This window comes from Eleutherodactylus coqui, chromosome 1 (assembly GCF_035609145.1).
Source record: "Eleutherodactylus coqui strain aEleCoq1 chromosome 1, aEleCoq1.hap1, whole genome shotgun sequence".
Classification (NCBI taxonomy): domain Eukaryota; kingdom Metazoa; phylum Chordata; class Amphibia; order Anura; family Eleutherodactylidae; genus Eleutherodactylus; species Eleutherodactylus coqui.
Window position 1 is genome coordinate 230,738,490 of NC_089837.1, and position 22,184 is coordinate 230,760,673.

The following is a 22,184-nucleotide window of genomic DNA, read 5'->3' on the forward strand; positions in this document are numbered from 1 at the left end:
CTTAAAGGCTCTAGGTTTTGGCTTAAAAAACTTCAAATACAGATGATGTCACTTATATGGAATGGGACAAAACCTAGAGTAGCAGCTGCCATAATGTTTAGCCCCAGAAGAAATGGGGGTATGGGAGTCCCAAACCTGGAGGCCTATTACAAAGCAAACATAATAAAACAGATAAGTTCCTGGTGCTTTCCATCAGGAGGTATAAGTTGGCCTAATATAGAGCAACACACGCTAGGAAGAAAGGGGTTACATAATTTACTTTTAGCAGGATGCTTAGAACACACCCTGACTCTCACACTAGGCCCGACATTAGAAACGGCCTTGAGTATATGGAAGCATCTGCTCCACTGCTCCAAGAACTACAGCCCTAGAAAAGAGATTCCTCTACATTTAGAAGTATTAGAGTTTTGGGTGGAAGATCTGCTTCTTCAGAACTGGAAAGATAGAGGTATCACCACCTTGGTGGATTTGGGAGAGGAGAGGGAACTGAAATCATTTAATAAGCTTCAGGAGGATTTTGGATTAGACGCGGGAGAATTTCTGAGATACACTCAGTTTAGGAGGATGTAGTCGACTCTTGCTTCTGTGACTATCACGCTCCCCATTTTCCTCTATAAATTTCTATTTGAACCCCCCCCCCCCAACTCTCCTTGAGGTCTCTATATGAGATTTATGTTGGGGAGGGTAGCTCAAATGTTAACACCCCCAAAAGAGCCCATATCTTAAACTGGGAAAGAGAGGTAGGGGGATCTTTCTCCTCTCAGCAATGGGGAAATGCACACACATGGGCTAACAATTCATCCTTGTGCGCAAATCTCATGGAGGTACACTGCAAAGTCATCACACGATGGTATTGGTCCCCGGCAAGATTGGTGGACTTTTTCCCAGGGTCCTCTGATAGTTGCTGGAGGGTGTGTGGGAAAAGAGGGACACTGCTCCATATTTTCTGGAGCTGCCCACAAGTGCAAACCATTTGGCTGACATTCTTTTCTCTTTGAAAAAGAGTTCTAAAAATTGATATTCACCCATCACCGGAACTGGCAGTTCTGTTGCTGGGAATAGAGAGAGTCCCCATTAAATACAGAAAATTCATAACACATGGTTTTTTTACTATCAAATTACTGATAACAAGATACTGGAGATGCTCCCAGACTGCTTCAGAGCAGGAGATAATTAGGATGATCTCGGATCACTGTTCTTACGAAAAAATACACTCCTATAGGAACGATACAATCAAAGTTTTCAAGGAGAATTGGGGTCCATGGGAAAATTACTTTGAATTAGACGTGGCTCATGCATCCACATAAAGTGGATCTCGAGGAACTTCATGGTCCATTCAATTGTTGATGTAAACTTTGAGTTCTAGACACTATAGAAAGAAAGTAGAGTGGCTCACAACAGTTAGGGGTTTGGATGCATCGAGTAGTTGATCCCAACCCATACCTACCAATTGACTATGTCTCACTAAAATTTAAAGTTTATCTTGTTATGTGTTTAAATCTTGTAGGATTTGACTTCTACCACTCAAGAGAGATCCTTTAACCTTCCCTGTCCCCTCCCTTCCTTCTTTCATAAGTCTATCAAAATTTTCAGCACTTCAGAAATTTCAGAAGTAACTGGATATAGTTATTACATTATAGATTTAAGTATTAATATTCAAGAGTTTCTCTTCTGACTTACAGAACGATCCTAGCTGAAGATGAAGAAGTTATTTTCATCACAATTGTTTTCTATATGACGTACCTTCTATGTAAACAAGCTACTTGAAATGCTATCTGTTATTAACATGCTATGGATGTTCTGTAATTCCTGATATTTTATAATAAATAAAAACATTGAACAATAAACATGTGCAGCAGTAAATGTAGGACAGCGGATTTGAAAACGCAAATAACTGTGGCATTCCGCCGGCTCAATTGAATTGAATGGGATAGCATTGCAATCCTCTGCCACAGCTGTCACAGCTGTGGCAGAGGATTTCTTCATCCCTGCAGAGAGTCCCCTTGTCACTGGACACTGTGACAATGCTGTCAGAGTGTTAAGTGATGAGGGGACTCCCCGGGAGATGAAGAAATCCTCAGCCACAGCTGTCATAGCTGTGGCAGAGGATCACGATCTTCTCTGTATGTCAAACCTCTGGATGTAACCGCATCCAGGGGCTGCACATCCAAGGAATCCCATGCTTCAGCTGTCACAGCCACCCCAGGGGATAGCTGGTAGTGCATTTTATGTGCGCATAAACGCAGCCAAGTGCACTTTTTTTTTCAGTGTGACGCCCGCTTCGGTCACGCAAATTTTTGTGCATTTGCGTTCTGCAAAAAAAATGCGCAGAAAGCAAACACCCATCTGACTGAGTCCTAAAGTTTCTTTCTAGTGAAAGGAAATGTGTAGAGAACTTTTACTACTTTGATGAAACTCCTGATATTTATTTCAGATGAAAATTCCTTGACAATTCATGTTCATTATTTTCAGTATTTTTGATTTTGGGTGAGAACATGGCCAACGATCCCATTTGTAATTTACAATTTAGAAGATTATATTTGTGCTTTCCTCGCTGGATAATAACTTTAAAAAAATTTTTTGTTATCTTACCTTTTTTCATTTTAGAAAAGTAATTCATTGTTATATTCTTTTCCATCATTATTTGAAACAATATCTTAGTTATCTGTTCCTGCTAAATTTGTTTCCCCGAAGAATGATGTCAAGAACTGTCTGTAACTTGTAACAAATTAGTTATCTCTCAATGGGATGAAAAATGAAAATGGCACTTTGCCTTATTATGAATACTACATTTTAAAGAGTCTGTCACATCTCCATTAAAATAAGATGAGCTTTTTTCTTTTTCTCTCCTTGATGGGGAGGGTTTGGATTTTAGATATCACAAGCAGACTACCTTCTACTTATAAAATTTGTCTACTGTATAGTCTGTTATATTCTTTTTTACAAAGTTTTAGAAATATCTGACTTGTTTTGATGAATTATCCCTTTAACTTTATCTCCAAGTTTTCATTCATGCTTTCCACCAGCCAGAGCTTGCTGGAAATTGACAAGTCTCTTTGTACTAAAAATAACTATTTCATATGGAACTGGAATGAGAATAAGCATAATTTGCATAGAGTAAAAATAGAATTCTCTAATTCTAGTTTCACTGTACTATTCTTCTAATCCAGTTTTGATTCTGTAAATGTATGTGTCTGTATACCCCTATGGAAACTTACCCATTATACATATTTATTTTTGTTTAAACATCTTTCACCTTCATTTTGGTATATTGTTGTGAATACCTTTCCAACATGCCCTGTGCATCATAGTATGGAGTGGGCTTGAGAGCTGAGCCCACTTCATACATGGAAGATGTTATCTGCCTTTTATAGTTGACCTCTTTCTGCAACAGCCGTGATCAGAAGTGGCGTGGCTGTTGACCAATTAAATTACGTTGTCAACTCTGACAGCAGCTTTTTTAAAAAACTAATAGTTTTTAATAAATATTATTTGCATAGAAAACACACACACAAAAACCTGACAAAACCCACCTTGCCCTTCTTGAGAAGCAGCCATTCAAATCTAATATTATATCCGTGTATAATACCAGATATATAGTATATAAATAACTATCTAAACAATTTCTATTGACTTAAAAAAAATCTATATATCAATAATCAATCTCACTCTCAACCAAAGCCTAATGAGCAGGAAAAAGCAGATAATCTAGTAACAATTCTTGGTCCCACATTTTTCAAATTTTTTCTTTTATTCCCACTGTTGCGAAGAAGCCGGGAGACAATATACAAATATGATATTACCCTTTTGAAATTTCCTACGTTCCCAAGGAAGCCTATCAATGACTAATGACTTAGTCTTCAAAGAAGTTATCTAAGCATGTCTTAATTGATGAAACTGAAAAACAATATCTGTGAGCGATATCATAAAGCTCTCTAAACTGGTAAACCATTAGAATGAACCTGATCCAAAAATATTACCCCTCTTCTCTTCTATGATGTGAAACCTTACAACCTGAAAATGTCAGCATTTTTTTTTTGTTTCGCCAGAGAGGAGTATATAATGTGAACCCAGCTATTTGAAAGATTTCTTTCATTTTATTTGACATTTTAACAATGAAAGGAATAGTCAGAAAATAACTCTTGCCTCCAAAGCCTCCTTTCTGCATAGTGCTAGGGGTCTAAAACTGTATCATTTTGGACACTAACAACCAATGGGCCCTATTTCACCCCTCACCCCAACCCTTCATGTGTTGTAATTGAGAAACCAAAACGGTAACCGCATGTTTGGGATAGGCATGCCCCTTGACTATTTATCACTTTGTAAGGTTTTAAGCTTAATCCTAACACATTTTTCTTTTCCATAACCAGTTCCTAAATTATTACATGGATTATAAAAATATTGCATTGGAATCCAAACTAGGGAATGATGAAGCAAATAAGCTGCAACATAATTTCCATTACCAACAGCAGAGGCAAAAACCAACCATTTACTTTACTAAAAAATCTCTGTAGCAACTGAAACAAATTAATAGAAATAAAATACTTCATTATTTGTAATTGTGTATTTCAAGATGCAAGTCTCTAGGCAAGGGATCCAAAGGCAAAATGATTGAATGGCTTCAATAGTTAATCCTGACATTTTTGATAAAATATATAATTATACAGCAGTCTGTAGGACCTCAGAGGAATATCAGGTTGCCGTCTGGCTGGTAATTAATTTTTTGCAACCATATTAGTGGTCGGTAGAAGATAACTGCCAGCTGGGAGTTGACTGGGCAGCAACCTGACTATCATTTCACTTACTCAGTTTGCAACTTCTGCTGAGTCTATGACCCCTGCCCGCACCCAGTATCTGCATATATTCCTTAGTGCAAGTGTCAGGGGGAGAGGTCCGAGATCACAGACTCGGCAGTAGTGGCAGCTGGAGGGGGATTGCAGACTGGGTGTCGGGCTGTAGTCTGGCATTAGGTCCAGTAACACTATTACTACTAGCGCTACTATGGGGGACATGATTATTACTACTGAGGTAACTATGGGGATCACTATTAATACCCTGACCACTAATAGGGGCACTATTACTACCACGGCCATTCTGGGGGTCACTATTACTGCTGGTGACACTAAGGGGTCACTATTACAGATATAGATATAAAATTAATAATTTTTATTTATTTAATAATTCTAAAAACGTGGGCTTACAATCACACTAACAAACATAAATCAAGACAAAACAAACGGAAAAACCAGAAAAGGGAAGTACCCTGGTCTTAGATTGGATGGGGGATTAGCTTCCTTTACACTTCGTGGAGACAGATGTATAGTCCCTCACAGTGTGTCTAGGGGTGTCCCTTAATGATTAGTGCACTGCTAGTACAGATAGATATATAGAAGCAGGTATTATCAATTGGCAAGATCCTGCTGAATGGTCCTGCTGGTTTAATGGCGTTCTTTAGTCCGTCAATGCCCTAGCTATTAGTCTATTTATAGACAGCCGGAGATGGTACTCCGTATAGCAGTCAGAGAGTGACTGTATTAGGTTAAAAGGAGGAAAAGAAGTCCACTATTGTGGGTAGTTTCTAGGGTTGGAACCCAATAGGTGCAGACAAGCCTAGGGAGAGAGGACAACAGCACCCCTAAATCGTCCTATCCACAGTCAGATAGGACCCGGGTGTGTAGTCAAGGTTTGGATAAAAGGACGGCATATTAATTGATGGTATATTTACCTTTGCTCCTGAGGAACTATCCAAAAATCGGATAGGGAAACGCGTCGAGCCTATCATTGATCGTTGTTGCATGGCAATACTGCAGGACGGGAGCCTACAGACTCTTACCTACCTAGTGCTATTGCAAGCTCTCTTTTTGAGCTATTTGATCTAGCATCATTGATGTGCAAGAGCCTGTTTGAAGGATCTGGATACAAGACGCTTAATGGTATTATAACCAGATCCTCAAACAAAATAACGAATATGCAAATGAACACTGTGGCATAATTGGGGATTGACCAGAAGACCCCATATTCACCTGGTGGATTCTATATCAATCACCTAGAGGTGGACCTACACCCTGAATAGCGGAATTCAGCAGGATCTTGCCAATTGATAATACCTGCTTCTATATATCTATCTGTACTAGCAGTGCACTAATCATTAAGGGACACCCCTAGACACACTGTGAGGGACTATACATCTGTCTCCACGAAGTGTAAAGGAAGCTAATCCCCCATCCAATCTAAGACCAGGGTACTTCCCTTTTCTGGTTTTTCCGTTTGTTTCGTCTTGATTTATGTTTGTTAGTGTCATTGTAAGCCCACGTTTTTAGAATTATTAAATAAATAAAAATTATTAATTTTATATCTATATCTGTGAAGGGTTTCGAATATTTTACATATAGATTTGCATACCACTGTGATTTCTTTAAGGGGTCACTATTACTACTAAAGATTAATAAGGTGGATTCTATTTTGGCTGTTATTACTCTGTCACAAGGTTCAATGGTTCATATATGTGTTTGGTATCTTGTGTATTGGCACTTTCAATGCCTGTAAAAGGCATGTTTTTTTGCACCATTTAACACTTTTTTTTTTATCAATCAACATAAAGACTTGGGCACCACTGATGACAACAATAGCTTTCTCATTATAGGGTGTAGGTACTCCCACATTTAATGCTTCTTCAAGAACTGTTAACAAATAAGGTAACAATGTTTCCTAATATTGTTTTAAAGTCTCATTCAGCAAACCATCCGAACCTATTCTTTTTTCATTAGAAAGTGTTGCCAACACATCTTTCGATTCTTCCATAGTTAGAGGTCTGTCTAGTAATACCCTCTGCAACTGACAGGGTCAGAAATTGTACTTGAGATACATAAAAGTGAAGTACATCATCATTTGCATCTGACTTAAAAGCATATAGATCTTGAAAATAAAAGTAAAATGTCTCAAAAATGACAGACTCTTTTGTTACTGACAGACCATCAGTGCTCTGCTATATAGGCTGGCACTTTTAGTACTTTAATTATAGTAGCTTAAAGACGTTTTCACTCCTTCCATCCACCAAAATGTTCTTGTTTCAAAAAGAAATGTTTGTTATTCACTATGTGCAGCATATGATGCTTTAGATGGGATTGTGCCTCCTTCCAGTTTGATTCTGTCTCTATAGTAAGTGAGATATATACGTCCACTTTTTTTTTAACCCCTTAGTGACGTAGCATTTTTGCTTTTTTCCATTTTCGTTCTTTCCTCCCTTTTAGAAAATCGCAGCTCCTTTATTTATCCATCGACGTCGCTGTATGAGGGCTTGTTTTTTGCGGGACAAGATGTATTTTTCAATGGTGCTATTTATTGTACCATATAATGTACTGAAAAACTTTTTAAAAAGTGGAGAGAAATAGAAAAAAACCCAAACATTCCACCATCTTTCGGTGCGTCCTGTTTCTTCGGCGCACAAACTGCAACAAAAATGACCCAATAACTTTATTCTATGGGTTTTTTTTGCTGTACTACTTGTACTTTTCTTTTAAGATATTTAATTTTTAAAAATTATTTTCTGTGTCCATTTTCTGCGCACAATAACTTTTTTTTATTTTTCAGTCGACATAGTTGAGTGAGGGCTCATTTTGTGCGGTACATCCTGACGTTTCTGTTATTTCCATTGTTGCATACAATTGACTTTTTGATCGCTTTTTAATTACATTTTTTCTGGGAGATAGGGTGACCAAAAAAGTGCATTTCTGGCATTCTTTTTTTTTTTTTTCCAGACCACGTTCACCATGCGGGGTAAATAATACATTACTTTGATAGATCGGACTTTTATGAATGCAGCAAAACCAAACATGTGTTTTTAGTTTATGATTTTGATTTTTTTATTACAAATGAGGCAAAAGGTTTTTTTTTTTACTTTTATTACTTTTTTTTTTTTAATAATTAGTAAAACTATTTTGCTCTTATTTTTACACTTTCTTTTAGTCCTCCTAGGGGACCACAACCAGCGATGCTTTGATCGCTCCTGCAGTATGACGTAATGCTATAGCATTACGTCATACTGCTTTTTGACAGGCAGTCTATCAAGCCACCCCACGGGTGTCAGATTGACAGCGGCATTTAAAGAGTTAATAGCCGTGATCAGTCATATGGCCGATTGCGGCTATTGCCCACAGGTGTCAGCTGTAATAAACAGCTGACGCCTGCACTGTATGGAAGGAGATAGCGGCGCTATCTCCCTCCATACACGTCCTGCACAAGCAGGATGTAAAAAACACTATAGGGTCGTCACTAAGGGGTTAAAGCATGCTGCTGAAGAACCTTAGTAAATCCTTAGCTTTTGATTTATGCACACTAATTTTTGTATATATAAAGACTTCTTACCCCACAATTAAAAAAGGGAAAATCCTTCATAGCATCTTATGTATCACCACCATCTACCAACTATAACGAGAATGTATTTAACCTCCAAATCTTAACATATATATATTTCCAAGCCAATTTGTTACTAATAACAAACTAAGAAAGAATGATCAAATCCTCTGAGGTAGATACACTACCATATGAATACAAATTATGAATACAGTATGAGGTAGATACTCTACCATATGAATATAAATTATACTCTTCCATATGAATATAAATGATCAGATACACTACACGGTAGATACTCTACCATATGAATATAAGAAAGCATAGATAGTGTACCTATTGAAAGATCTATTCTTGAAAATGTATTGTATGAACTAGAATAACATTAATACTGTTGGACACCTGGATTTCTAAATCTCCACAAGTCGCACAGACCGAATACTGATAATAACTAGAGATGAGCGAACGTACTCGGTAAGGGCGATTTCGCAATCGAGCACCGCGATTTTCGAGTACTTCACTACTCGGGTGAAAAGTACTCTCGGGTGCGCTGTGGGGCGGGGGGTTGCAGAGGGGAGTGGGGGGTAGCAGCAGGGAACAGGGGGGAGCCCTCTCTCTTTCCCTCTCCCCCTCACTCCCCGCTGCAACCCCCCGCTCACCTACAGCGCACCCGAGTACTTTTCACCCGAGTAGTGAAGTACTCGAAAATCGTGGTGCTCGATTGCGAAATCGCCCTTACCGAGTACGTTCGCTCATCTCTAATAATAACCAAGCTAAAGAGGCCGTAGGTATAGATGGTGCTATAGAAACCTTATGATATTTATCCATTTAAGAGGTAAAGACTGGTGTTAAAATCACCCACAATTACTAATATAAATTTGTTTCCAATCCTCTCATAGTCTATGTAAAATATGAAATATACCTTGCACTGTAAACAATAAAACTTGTCTAAACCAAACTAAGGTCATCTTGTTTTCAATTAACTAAACATACCCAACAGACTTTAGGTAGAGTATGTAGCAATATTCCTACAGAGGGGCAGCTCCAGGTCGAAAGAAAAGTATGTCAAAAACCTGGTATATCCATCAGATCTATCCATGATCCTTACACTCCCCCACACCTCTCCAGCGTGTCAGACCTTATTGTGTAATCTTTCGTAAATCTGTGAGATCCTATTCAACACTTCTTGAAAAGACAAATGTGATTGTTTCCATCTGGCTGTGATGTGAATTTTAGTAGCTATACAAATAGTTTGAATCAATTTATGTGCCTGGTATTTCACCCTTGGCAGGCGATCTCCTAGGAGGAACATCATTCGCAATTTTTGAAATGAATAATCTATGAAGTAATCCAAGTACCTGAGACTAGAGTTGGGATACCTCTGGGCATGTCCTCCAAATGTGTAGCTGAGTTTCCATCTCTGTACAGCCTTTAAAACATAAGGGCAAGGAGGCCGGAAATATTATATTTAACCTGACAGGAACTAGGTGGGTTTGATGTAAGATTTTTATAGATGTCTCCATTAGAGTGACCAGGTGGCTACCTTTCGAGTTTGTCTCGCAACAATAGTGCCATCTTTCTTCCTACATACTAGTTTGCAGATCCGACTCCCACTTCAACATGTATTGGAGTTTACCCTCCCCTGCTGGATTGTTTAAAATGCTGTAAATCAGAGATAAGATTTCTTTCTCGCCTACAGAGTCTTTCAAACCTCGTCATGTCAGGAAGAACAGAGGGCAGCCTCAGCGAATGTAAAAACTGAAATACCTAATTGCGTCGGTAGCTCTCCATTACCGAATGATTAAATTTAGCTTAAAATTGGACCACTGCCATAAGTTGGGAACCCTCAATGAAGTAACCAAGTTCCGTCACTTTGTTAATTTTCCACCCTTGGAAATGAACTAGATCTAGGCTAGGTAGGAATTTTACATTTGGCATAATTGGCAGCAGCCTCGAGGGCTTTGTAGAAGCGCTATATCTGAAGCTGATATTTTTCCATAATTGCATTGAATAGTAAGTGAGCGCGCTCCTTAAATGGAGAAGAGAGGCCTTATGGGCCCTCTAAGGCTCCTGGGCCCGGGTGCAACTGCATCGCCTATAGTTACGCCAGTGCTTGGGAATGTGTGTGGTGTTATTCTAGACCCCTCTATATCAACCGACAGTGAGGCCCTCTCCCCTCCCCAAAATCGCCATCTATTGGACCATCCTTGCCGCTGTGTAGTATTTCATTAGGTTAGGGACCGAAATCCCACCTTGTCTTTTATGTGCATTATGTTATTCTTAATTCTAGGGCGTTTGGCAGCCCAAATAAATTTGAAAATAATTTGCTGAATCTTAACTTGAACTATACAGGGGACTGGGATAGGCAGTGTCCAAAAGAGGTACAGTATGCACTAGAGCAGTTTAATTTTAATAGAGTGAATCCTTCCCACTCAGGACAATAGTGGATCATCCTATTTGGTTAGCTCTGAGGAAAGTTTCTGCACCCACAGGGGGGTAGTTCCATTTATATAAAGAAGACAGAGAAGTGGTCAGGTTGATGCCCAGATAGGTAATATAATGGACTTGATGTTGGAAGCCAAAGCTCAAATCAATTACCTTAATCAGTGAGGGTGGAGAGTTTAAATACGCAATGTCACATTTATCAAAATGTTACCCTCAAACCTGCAAGAGCTGCCCACTTGTCCAGTAGCCCCATCAGATTGGGAAGTGCTGTTAAGGGTTGGGCCAGATTAAGCAGTAAATCATCTGCAAATAGACTTAACTTATATTCCATTCCCCCCATGGTAACCTCTCTTATGCTCTGATTGTAATTGCCAAGGGTTCAATCGCTAATGCAAATAGGGCAGGTGAAAGGGGGCACCCTTTCTAATGTGCTCCTTCTAATATAAAATAGGGGATTCCTTGCTGGTGGAAAGTTTTAAGTGGGGAGGGATTCGAATAAAGGGACTTAAGGGCCTGCATATAAGCCCCTTTAAAACCCATTTGTTGTAGTACAAAGAACAGGTATTCCAAAGACAATAAATCAAAAGCGTTTTTGATATCCAGGGCCAGTAGGGTCAGAGGAATGTTACGTTTTTCAGAATAATCAATTATAATTAGAGCTTTTCTTATATTATCCAGGGCTTCTCTTGAAGGGATGAACCCCACCTGATCTTTATGGATCAAATCTGGGAGGAACTGATTTAAGTCAAGCTGCTAGAATGGAAGTGAAGATTTTATAGTCTACATTCAGCAGTGAGATAAGCCTATAATTCTTAGGGGAAAAAGGATTTTTATTGGCTTTAGGGATAACTGTTAAATTGTAGTTTAGAAATACCTGGGGTAGGGTGTCACTGTTCATCAGGATCTGAAACGTATTCTGTAGAGGCTGAATCAATATGTCCCGATATTTTTTTATAACAGAAGGCTGTAAAACCTTCTGGGCCTGGTGCCTTCCCTAACTTCAAATTCTCAATAGCTACAACTGTTTCCTCCAAGGTAATATCAGTGTTCAGAGCCTCCCTTTGATCTTGAGATAGAGTGGGTAATGGGAGAGACTCCATAAAGTTATGCTCCACATTTTTTAAACTTCCCTTATGTTCTTTGTATAATGACGCACAGTATTTAGCAAACTTATCGTAAATTTTATCTGAGTTAGTGGTTGTGGTTTTATGTGGGATATATAGTTTAAAAACTGAGTTGATCCCTTGACTATCATGCAATTTTGTTGCCAGAAGCCTGTCTGGTTTGTTTGTATATTTGTAGTATTCATATTTAATCCACTGAAGCGTCTTCTCCACCCTTTCCGAAAGAAGAGCATTGAGCTGCAGCTTAACAACTCTGATCTCCGGAGGTCCCGCATTGGTGTGCGGGCCAGTGCTCTGTAGATTCAGTCAATCTGCAGAGACATTTGATCAATCTGTGTCACCAAAACTGAAAAAAGTTTAATTGTCGTCTCTTTAAGCGCCGTAATACTCTGGTAGACCTCTTATGCGAATATTGGAGCGCCAAGACCAGTTATCCAAGTCCTCATATTGGGTTTCTAGCAACTCAATTTCAGCTTCCAACTCGTCACATGGCTATGGTACCAAATTACTTGGGCGAAGATGGGTATATCAGCTTATTTACATATGAGGCAAGAAACTTTAAATTGACAGCTAATGCATCACTTGCCTTTGCACATACAGCCAAATATACATATATACTCATATGCAAGGCAGAACAAACCGTTCAGCAGTCTCTCAAATAACTACTCAGCCCATTTAAAGAAACAGACAATCAATTATAAAGCATACTTTCACAGTCCATGTGCTGTAAAAGAATGCACATAAGTTTCATCCTCCTTTACAAGTCATCCATCTCTAAATGAGATAATAGACCCACACTTAAGGGTCCTTTTACATGGAATGATTTTTCAGTTTATTGCTGGATCGATCAGTAACAACCAGTATTAGGAAAAAGTAACAGTTTTTGGCTTTATACTGGTTAATTTTAATGATGCAGGCTGTTAGTGACAACCTCAGTACTGAAGTACTTGTTTCCTCAGAAGTAAACCTGTATGCTTAGCAAATACGCACAAGGCTTACTTAATGTACAGTATAGTGCAGAAAGTAATCTTGGCATAGTTCCATTCCTGTGTTGCACAAGGCTATCAATATTTGCAGTACGAAAGATGCTATTGCTAGCAGTTAATGCAATGCAGAGAACTTGAATTTACCAACAGTTCAGGTGAAAGTATCTAGTATACATTTATTTAGTTATTGGTTATTAGCAAAGAGCCGTGTGGGACTCCAAATCAGACATTTTTCTGCTATATCTAACTTTCACTACAATTTAGAAACTATAAACTTTCACTGGACTAATTATTTACTGTTATGCTCATCCCTCCCTGGTATTTATCTAAGTGTTATTAATTCCACCATGACTGTTCCCTCCCATATGGTTATGTGTATATGTTTTAATATAAATACAATCTGTTCCATTATACCTGAGTAGGTTCGAAAGCTCACAATAACATCATGTATTTTTGTTAACCATTAAAAGGTATCATATCTACAAGATTACTTGGTTTCTCTTACTGACAACAATCACACTTTGCTCTACTGGCTAACATGGTACTAAACTTTTTTTATTGCGCAACATATATGCTCTTTATTGTAAGGACATAGCGGCGTGACCAACATGGCACTAATGAAGTCCAGCCTCCGATTCCTGCTTGCTGGGGAGTGACATAGTGAATAGCTCATAACAGCACAAGAACATATAAGTGTTTATGAGCCATGTGGACCTGGTGTCAGACTTTTAAAAAGTGACAGTCTAGGATTTATTTTAAGTTGTCTCATCATGTTTATATACACATATATGAGTATCTCTTAAAGAAATACAGATTTGCAGTATATAATTGTTAAATAACTCTTGGCTTGAACCTGTAATGATTGGAAAAACCTAGTACAATCCAATTAAGTATGCTGTTTTGCAGTCCTGGAACATGAATCTAATATAAAAAAGACTACAAGCTTATTTTTGCACCACACTTTGACCCCTTTGCGTGACTTTTGGTAGTGATTTTAGTGTCAATAGATTTTTTTTTTCATCTTTGTTACTCTCAATAGATTTGTGGCATTTTCACCACCACCATGAAATAATTACATTTGAGTTTGATACATTGAGTGACCTGTCAGACAAGGTCAAAGTTCCAATGTTAAGTCTAGAGGAGGAGAGAGAGACTTAGCTCTGATATACGCAGGTATATATTTGTCTACAGCTCAGTGACTGTATTCTCTCTGTAGTAGATCCAATCTGTAGAGTATACCAGAAATACAAGAGATTACAGCAGGATACACCAAATATACTGTGGGCTCCACAGTAAAATATACTATACAAAGTGATGCAATATACACTACCTGACTGTTGCCATGTCCCCAAATTGTGGAAGACGCAGCCAAATCCTCGGCTCCACAGTTCTTAAAACATTTATAACCATTTTTCCAAGCATTTTATGGAGTATGTATAACATAGCAACAGTCTTTTTTACTATTTTCAACCTAGGTAGCCCCTGCAAACCTTAAAAGTATATAGCCAATATAAAGTATACTTTGTGCTGTTTTTCGTGATCCATGTGCATTCGAGGTCTTTGAGCGAAAATCCCTTGAGAATGTTCCCTCAATGCATGAAATGTTAACATTTTCCCAGAAAAACAAAAGGTCATTTATATAAGTGACATAAAATATACTATATAAATGCTACAACAAAATCTTGTTATTTTATATAGTTTTATTCTGTTCTCTGTACAGCTGATATCACTCTTGCAAAAATAACACTTTCCCCAATGGTAACAGCATTTTAGACAAGTTTTTGTATTTTTTTTTTAATTTTTTTTTTTTATGAAGCATAACTCTTTTTTTTTTTTTTTCATTGTCTGCAGAAAACAGCAGTAGTAATGCAGAAATTGCAGATATAAATGGTTTCAGTCCAGAGAATGTAATGGTTGACAAGAAGCTGCCTGCGGATTACAGCTCATATCAAGTCTGGCATTACCCAGGTATGAGAGTGAAGCTAGAAAACGTTTCGCTACATCAATTTTCAGTAAATTGTCCAAATAGCAATATAGTAAATACTTCAGCTCTCAACTAAACAACTTAATAAGACAACACTATGTTAAAATATCTTAATGTAAAGAGCAACAATCCAGTTTCTTATTGCATACATGTATACATTTTAAATTAAGCCTTGCTTGTATTTTGTAATAATTTAGCTTTGCAGTGTGTGGTAATTAATGCTGATTGTCATGATAGGCAAGGCGCTAAAATTGTACTGATTTTTGCTGAATCAGATCACGTCATCCCGACTGGATTTTTTTTGCAAAAATCGCCAGTAAATTGTTCTACAAATAAGAGTCAGATTTGTGTTTTTTTGTTTGTTTGTTTGTTTTCTTACTATGAAAGTGTCTCAGCTGTTTATCACTGTTGCCTTTTAGTTCTGAGGTCCTACGTTTAAATCCCATCAAGTGCAAGTTCTTTGACATTAATCTACAGGGAGTTTTTCAAAGTATGTCGTTTGGTCTTGTTTTACATGTGCCAACAATCGCAGCAATGGAGATGGACAATCTTTGGTATAATCGCTCATCTCCAAAGTTCAAATGTACATCTTGATAATCACATGGGGGAGATGAACAGCCAATCAGCAAACCTTTTTTCCGCTTGCTGGAAATCCATGATCAGCTGGGGAAAAAGCAATCCACTCACTCTTCAACTGATCGTTAGCCTATTTGCATGTCCCAATTGTCTAATGAACGTTTGGAGGAATATTTGTGTCCAATAATTGGACTGCATAAATGAGTCTTTAGCCTTATTGATGAACATTACAAGACTCTAAAGATATAAGAAACTACTTGCTGACATTTGATGATTTAAACAATCTTTTAAATCAAAATCTGAATATATCAGACCAGTAATACAACTTGAAGTAATATGTGTTTCTATAGGGGGAGATAACAGAACAACTAAACTCTCGCAGCATATGTAACAAATAACTAAATAACCTGTTGCTGTAGCAAAACATCACATGGTGATATTGAACTAATGAAAAATAATGTAAATGTACAGTAGGTCCCACAGAGAGAACTGTGAATGAATGGAACATTACTACGATGAGCTGGTCACATTGCTTACATAAATCAAGAAATGGCAATAGTGGCTATTGCAATCGCTTCTGTGAGTAATTGTAGATCATAGACTTAAAAAAAATAAGCATAAGCCAGTGTTTCTTTTCCTAAACAGAAACTACTCATGGGAATGTAGTTGTGCTATCTGACTAAAAAAAAGAGCTACTAGGGAGTATTACCTTGCTTTAAATGTGAAAGAATTCCAGTATGCTTCAAATATCTCAATGCACTTCAGAGTCTTATAAATTCTATCAAGTGCAAAGTATGCAAACATACATATATTATATAAGACATTTATTCCAGATCTGATTAACAGGTCAAAGGTTAACCTAATAAGGGGCAAAACTAAGAAATCTATCTCTCAATAAATAAAATAAGTAAATTAAAAAACTCTAGAAAGAAGTACGTTCAGCATTCTCACTGGCTTTTTGACAATGATCCGGTGTATAAAAAAAAAAAATACAGTTCAAGTATATCAAACTCTTCCTTTTATTGTGATAGAGGCCATTAAACCTACAGGGTTCAGATTTTTTTTTAAATTTAAAAAGTTAAAATCAGATGTGACTAGAGATGAGCGAGCACCAAAATGCTCGGGTGCTCGTTACTCGGGACGAAATCTTCGCGATGCTCGAGGGTTCGTTTCGAGTAACGAACCCCATTGAAGTCAATGGGCGACTCGAGCATTTTTGTATATCGCCGATGCTCGCTAAGCTTTCCATTTGTGAAAATCTGGGCAATTCAAGAAAGTGATGGGAACGACACAGCAACGGATAGGGCAGGCGAGGGGCTACATGTTGGGCTGCATCTCAAGTTCCCAGGTCCCACTATTAAGCCACAATAGCGGCAAGAGTGGGCCACCCCCCTCCCAACAACTTTTACTTCTGAAAAGCCCTCATTAGCAATGCATACCTTCTAAGCACCACACTACCTCCAACAAAGCACAATCACTGCCTGCATGACACTCCACTGCCACTTCTCCTGGGTTACATGGTGCCCAAGCCCCCCGCCCCGCACGACGCAGTGTCCACAGCGCACAACAAAGTGTCCCTGCGCAGCCTTCAGCTGCACTCATGCCACACCACCCTCATTTCTATTTATAAGTGCATCTGCCATGAGGAGGAACCGCAGGCACACATTGCAGAAGGTTGGCACGGCTCGGCAGCGACCCTCTTTAAAAGGGGCGGGGCGATAGCCCACAATGCTGTACAGAAGCAATGAGAAATATAATCCTGTGCCACCGCCACCAGGAGCTGCACACGTGGGCATAGCAATGGGGAACCTATGTGCCACACACTATTCTGTCAAGGTGTCTGCATGCCCCAGTCAGACCGCGGTTTTTTATAAATAGTCACAGGCAGGTACAACTCCGCAATGGGAATTCCGTGTGCACCCACAGCATGGGTGGCTCCCTGGAATCCACCGGCTGTACATAAATGTATCCCATTGCAGTGCCCATCACAGCTGAGGTAACGTCCGATTAAATGCAGGTGGGCTTCGGCCCACACTGCATGCCCCAGTCAGACTGGGGTTCTTTAGAAGTGGACACATGCAGTTACAACTCCCTGTGGACCCACAGCATGGGTGGCTCCCTGGAACCCACCGGCGGTACATAAATATATCCCATTGCAGTGCCCAACACAGCTGATGTAACGTCAGCTGTAATGCAGGTGGGCTAAACATTAATTTGATTACACTGTAGGCGAGGGCCCCCAAAAATTGGTGTACCAACAGTACTAATGTACCTCAGAAAAATTGCCCATACCCAACCAAGAGGGCAGGTGAAACCCATTAATCGCTTTGGTTAATGTGGCTTAATTGGTAACTAGGCCTGGAGGCAGCCCAGTTAAAATAAAAATTGGTTCAGGTGCAAGTTTCAACGCTTTAATGAGCATTGAAACGTATAAAAATTGTTTACAAAAATTATATGACTGAGCCTTGTGGACCTAAGAAAAAATGCCCGTTCGGCGTGATTACATCAGGTTTCAGGAGGAGGAGCAGGAGGAGAAGGATGAATATTATACACAGATTGATGAAGCTAAAAGGTCCACGTTTTTGATGGTGATAGAGAACAATGCTTCCATCTGCGGGTGCAGCCTACGTATTGTTTAGGTATCGCTGCTGTCCGCTGGTGGAGAAGAGAAGTCTGGGGAAATCCAGGCTTTGTTCATCTTGATGAGTGTAAGCCTGTCGGCACTGTCGGTTGACAGGCGGGTACGCTTATCTGTGATGATTCCCCCAGCCGCACTAAACACCCTCTCTGACAAGACGCTAGCCGCAGGACAAGCAAGCACCTCCAGGGCATACAGCGCGAGTTCAGGCCACGTGTCCAGCTTCGACACCCAGTAGTTGTAGGGGGCAGAGGCGTCACGGAGGACGGTCGTGTGATCGGCTACGTACTCCCTCACCATCCTTTTACAGTGCTCCCGCCGCTCAGCCTTGACTGGGGAGCGGTGACAGTCTTGCTGGGGAGCCAGAAAGCTGTCAAAGGCCTTGGAGAGTGTTCCCCTGCCTGTGCTGTACATGCTGCCTGATCTTTGCGCCTCCCCTGCTACCTGGCCCTCGGAACTGCGCCTTCGGCCACTAGCGCTGTCGGATGGGAAGTTTACCATCAGTTTGTCCGCCAGGGTCCTGTGGCATAGCATCACTCTCGAACCCCTTTCCTCTTCGGGTATGAGAGTGGAAAGGTTCTCCTTATACCGTGGGTCGAGCAGTGTGTACACCCAGTAATCCGTAGTGGCCAGAATGCGTGTAACGCGAGGGTCACGAGAAAGGCATCCTAACATGAAGTCAGCCATGTGTGCCAGGGTACCTGTACGCAACACATGGCTTTCCTCACTAGGAAGATCACTTTCAGGATCCTCCTCCTCCTCCTCCTCCTCCTCCTCAGGCCATACACGCTGAAAGGATGACAGGCCAGCAGCATGGGTACCCTCAGCAGTGGGCCAAGCTGTTTTCCCACCCCCTCCTCCTCATCCTCCTCATGCTCCTCCTCCTCAACGCGCTGAGATATAGACAGGAGGGTGCTCTGACTATCCAGCGACATACTGTCTTCCCCCGCCTCTGTTTCCGAGCGCAAAGCGTCTGCCTTTATGCTTTGCAGGGAACTTCTCAAGAGGCATAGCAGAGGAATGGTGACGCTAATGATTGCAGCATCGCCGCTCACCATCTGGGTAGACTCCTCAAAGTTTCCAAGGACCTGGCAGATGTCTGCCAACCAGGCCCACTCTTTTGTAAAGAATTGAGGAGGCTGACTCCCACTGCGCCGCCCATGTTGGAGTTGGTATTCCACTATATCTCTACGCTGATCATAGAGCCTGGCCAACATGTGGAGCGTAGAGTTCCACCGTGTGGGCACGTCGCACAGCAGTCGGTGCACTGGCAGATGAAACCGATGTTGCAGGGTGCGCAGGGTGGCAGCGTCCGTGTGGGACTTGCGGAAATGTGCGCAGAGCCGGCCCACCTTTCCGAGCAGGTCTGACAAGCGTGGGTGGTCGATAGATTGCTGGATGCACTCTCTGCCATCCACGACAGGACCTGCTCACACTGCTCATTTTCTAATAAAGGTCTACCGCGTGGACACATTAATTGTGAGATGAATGTGGGGACGCCAGAAACGTGCCTCTCTCCTAATCCCGCAGCAGTCGGCTGCGATACACCTGGATCAGGAGCTCGGCCTGTGCCCACACCCTGACTTGGGCCTCCGCGTCCTCGCCCGCGTCCACGTCCTCTAGGCCTACCCCTACCCCTCAGCATGCTGTATTACCAGTAGTGCAGAAACAGAACACTGTAATTAAATGTGCCGCTTATTGGCCTGTGGTTGGAGGCTGACTTCCCTTACGGAACGCACAGCAGAGCCAGGAAACAATTTTGTGCACGCTTGTAGTGAGACGTAGGTGCGTATGACTGAGCTAGTGAAATTAACAGCGCAGAAGCAGTCAAGTGGCCAAAGGCCAGTAGTAGGCCTTAAGTATTTTGCTTCTATTTTTTTAAAATGCTGAGCTGATACAGCAGACAGATACTGTAGGCAGCGTATAATATTATGTATACTCTTTCCCTCTGGCGGGATGACGGTGATCATGTAACAGAGACAGCAGATCCAGGAAACAATTATGCGCAAGCCTGCTGTAACGCTTAGCTGCGTATTAATTAGGACTACTACCCCCAGCAGATAGATACTGTAGGCAGCGTATAATATTATGTATACTGTTTCCCTCTGGCGGGATGACAGCGCTGAAGTAACAGAGACAGCAAATCCAGGAACAATTTTGCGCAAGCCTGCTGTAACGCTTAGCTGCGTATTAATTAGGACTACTACCCCCAGCAGATAGATACTGTAGGCAGCGTATAATATTATGTATACTGTTTCCCTCTGGCGGGATGACGGCGATCATGTAACAGAGACAGCAGATCCAGGAAACAATTTTGCGCAAGCCTGCTGTAACGCTTAGCTGCGTATTAATTAGGACTACTACCCCCAGCAGATAGATACTGTAGGCAGCGTATAATATTATGTATACTGTTTCCCTCTGGCGGGATGACAGCGCTGAAGTAACAGAGACAGCAAATCCAGGAAACAATTTTGCGCAAGCCTGCTGTAACGCTTAGCTGCGTATTAATTAGGACTACTAGCCCCCAGCAGATAGATACTGTAGGCAGCGTATAATATGTATACTGTTTCCCTCTGGCGGGATGACAGCGCTGAAGTAACAGAGACAGCAGATCCAGGAAACAATTTTGCGCAAGCCTGCTGTAACGCTTAGCTGCGTATTAATTAGGACTACTACCCCCAGCAGATAGATACTGTAGGCAGCGTATAATATTATGTATACGGTTTCCCTCTGGCGGGATGACGGCGATCATGTAACAGAGACAGCAGATCCAGGAAACAATTTTGCGCAAGCCTGCTGTAACGCTTAGCTGCGTATTAATTAGGACTACTACCCCCAGCAGACACGCAGTAAACTGAAGACGGTCACAGGCAGCCCAAATATAGTATTTTTCCCCAATTTTTTGGAAAAAGCCCACTGCCTATGTAGCCTGAATATCTCTTTCCCTGCCAAACTAGAACTGGCCCTATACTCTGTACAATGACTGCAGACTGTGGACGCAATGCTCTGCACGCCCGATATACAAAAAAAAAAAATTGTGCAACACTGCTAAAAGCAGCCTCAACAGTACTGCACACGGTCAGATGTGGCCCTAAGAAGGACCGTTGGGGTTCTTGAAGCCTAAAATAACTCCTAACGCTCTCCCTATAGAAGCTCCGGCACCAGCAGCACTTTCCCTGATCTCTGTCAGAATCCATCTGTGGCGAGCCGCGGGAGGGGCCGATTTATATACTCGGGTGACACCTGATCTCGCCAGCCACTCACTGCAGGGGGGTGGTATAGGGCTTGAACGTCGCAGAGGGAAGTTGTAATGCCTTCCCTGTCTTTCTATTGGCCAGAAAAGCGCGCTAACGTCTCAGAGAGGAAAGTGAAAGTAACTCGAACATCGCGTGGTACTCGTCTCGAGTAACGAGCATCTCGAACACGCTAATACTCGAACGAGTATCAAGCTCGGACGAGTACGTTCGCTCATCTCTAGATGTGACTGTTTCGAAGGTGAAATCTAACCTGTATTTACTGAAATGGTTCAAAAGCCCATGGATTTGCACAACTTTAGGGTACTGATTGAATGTTTTGCAGGTCTACGATTGCCAGGTTGGCTCAAAAGGTTTCTAGCAGGCTTGCAAAATTTCAGCTATAAATGCAAGAGCCAAAGTAGTGCAGGGTATGCTATAAATGCAAAGACATTATTATATATTGCATTATTCTTACATGAAGAGAGCAAGGAAAAAATGTTCCTCTTATAGATTAACATATTCTGTTTTCCTTAAGTCATGTGGTAAGTTAGTTTATTTAAAGGGTATCTGTCACCATACATTATACCACTAAAATATATCTTGTATTAGATATGACTAGAGATGAGCGAGCACCAAAATGCTCGAGTGCTCGCTACTCGAGTCGAACTTTCAGTGATGCTCGAGAGTTCGTTTCGAGTAACGAACCCCATTGAAGTCAATGGGCGACTCGAGCGTTTTTGTATATGACTGGTGCTCCGCTAAGGTTTTCATTTGTGAAAATCTTAGCAAATCACCAAAGTCATGTAAAAAACACAGAAATGGATAGGGCAGGCGAGGAGCAAC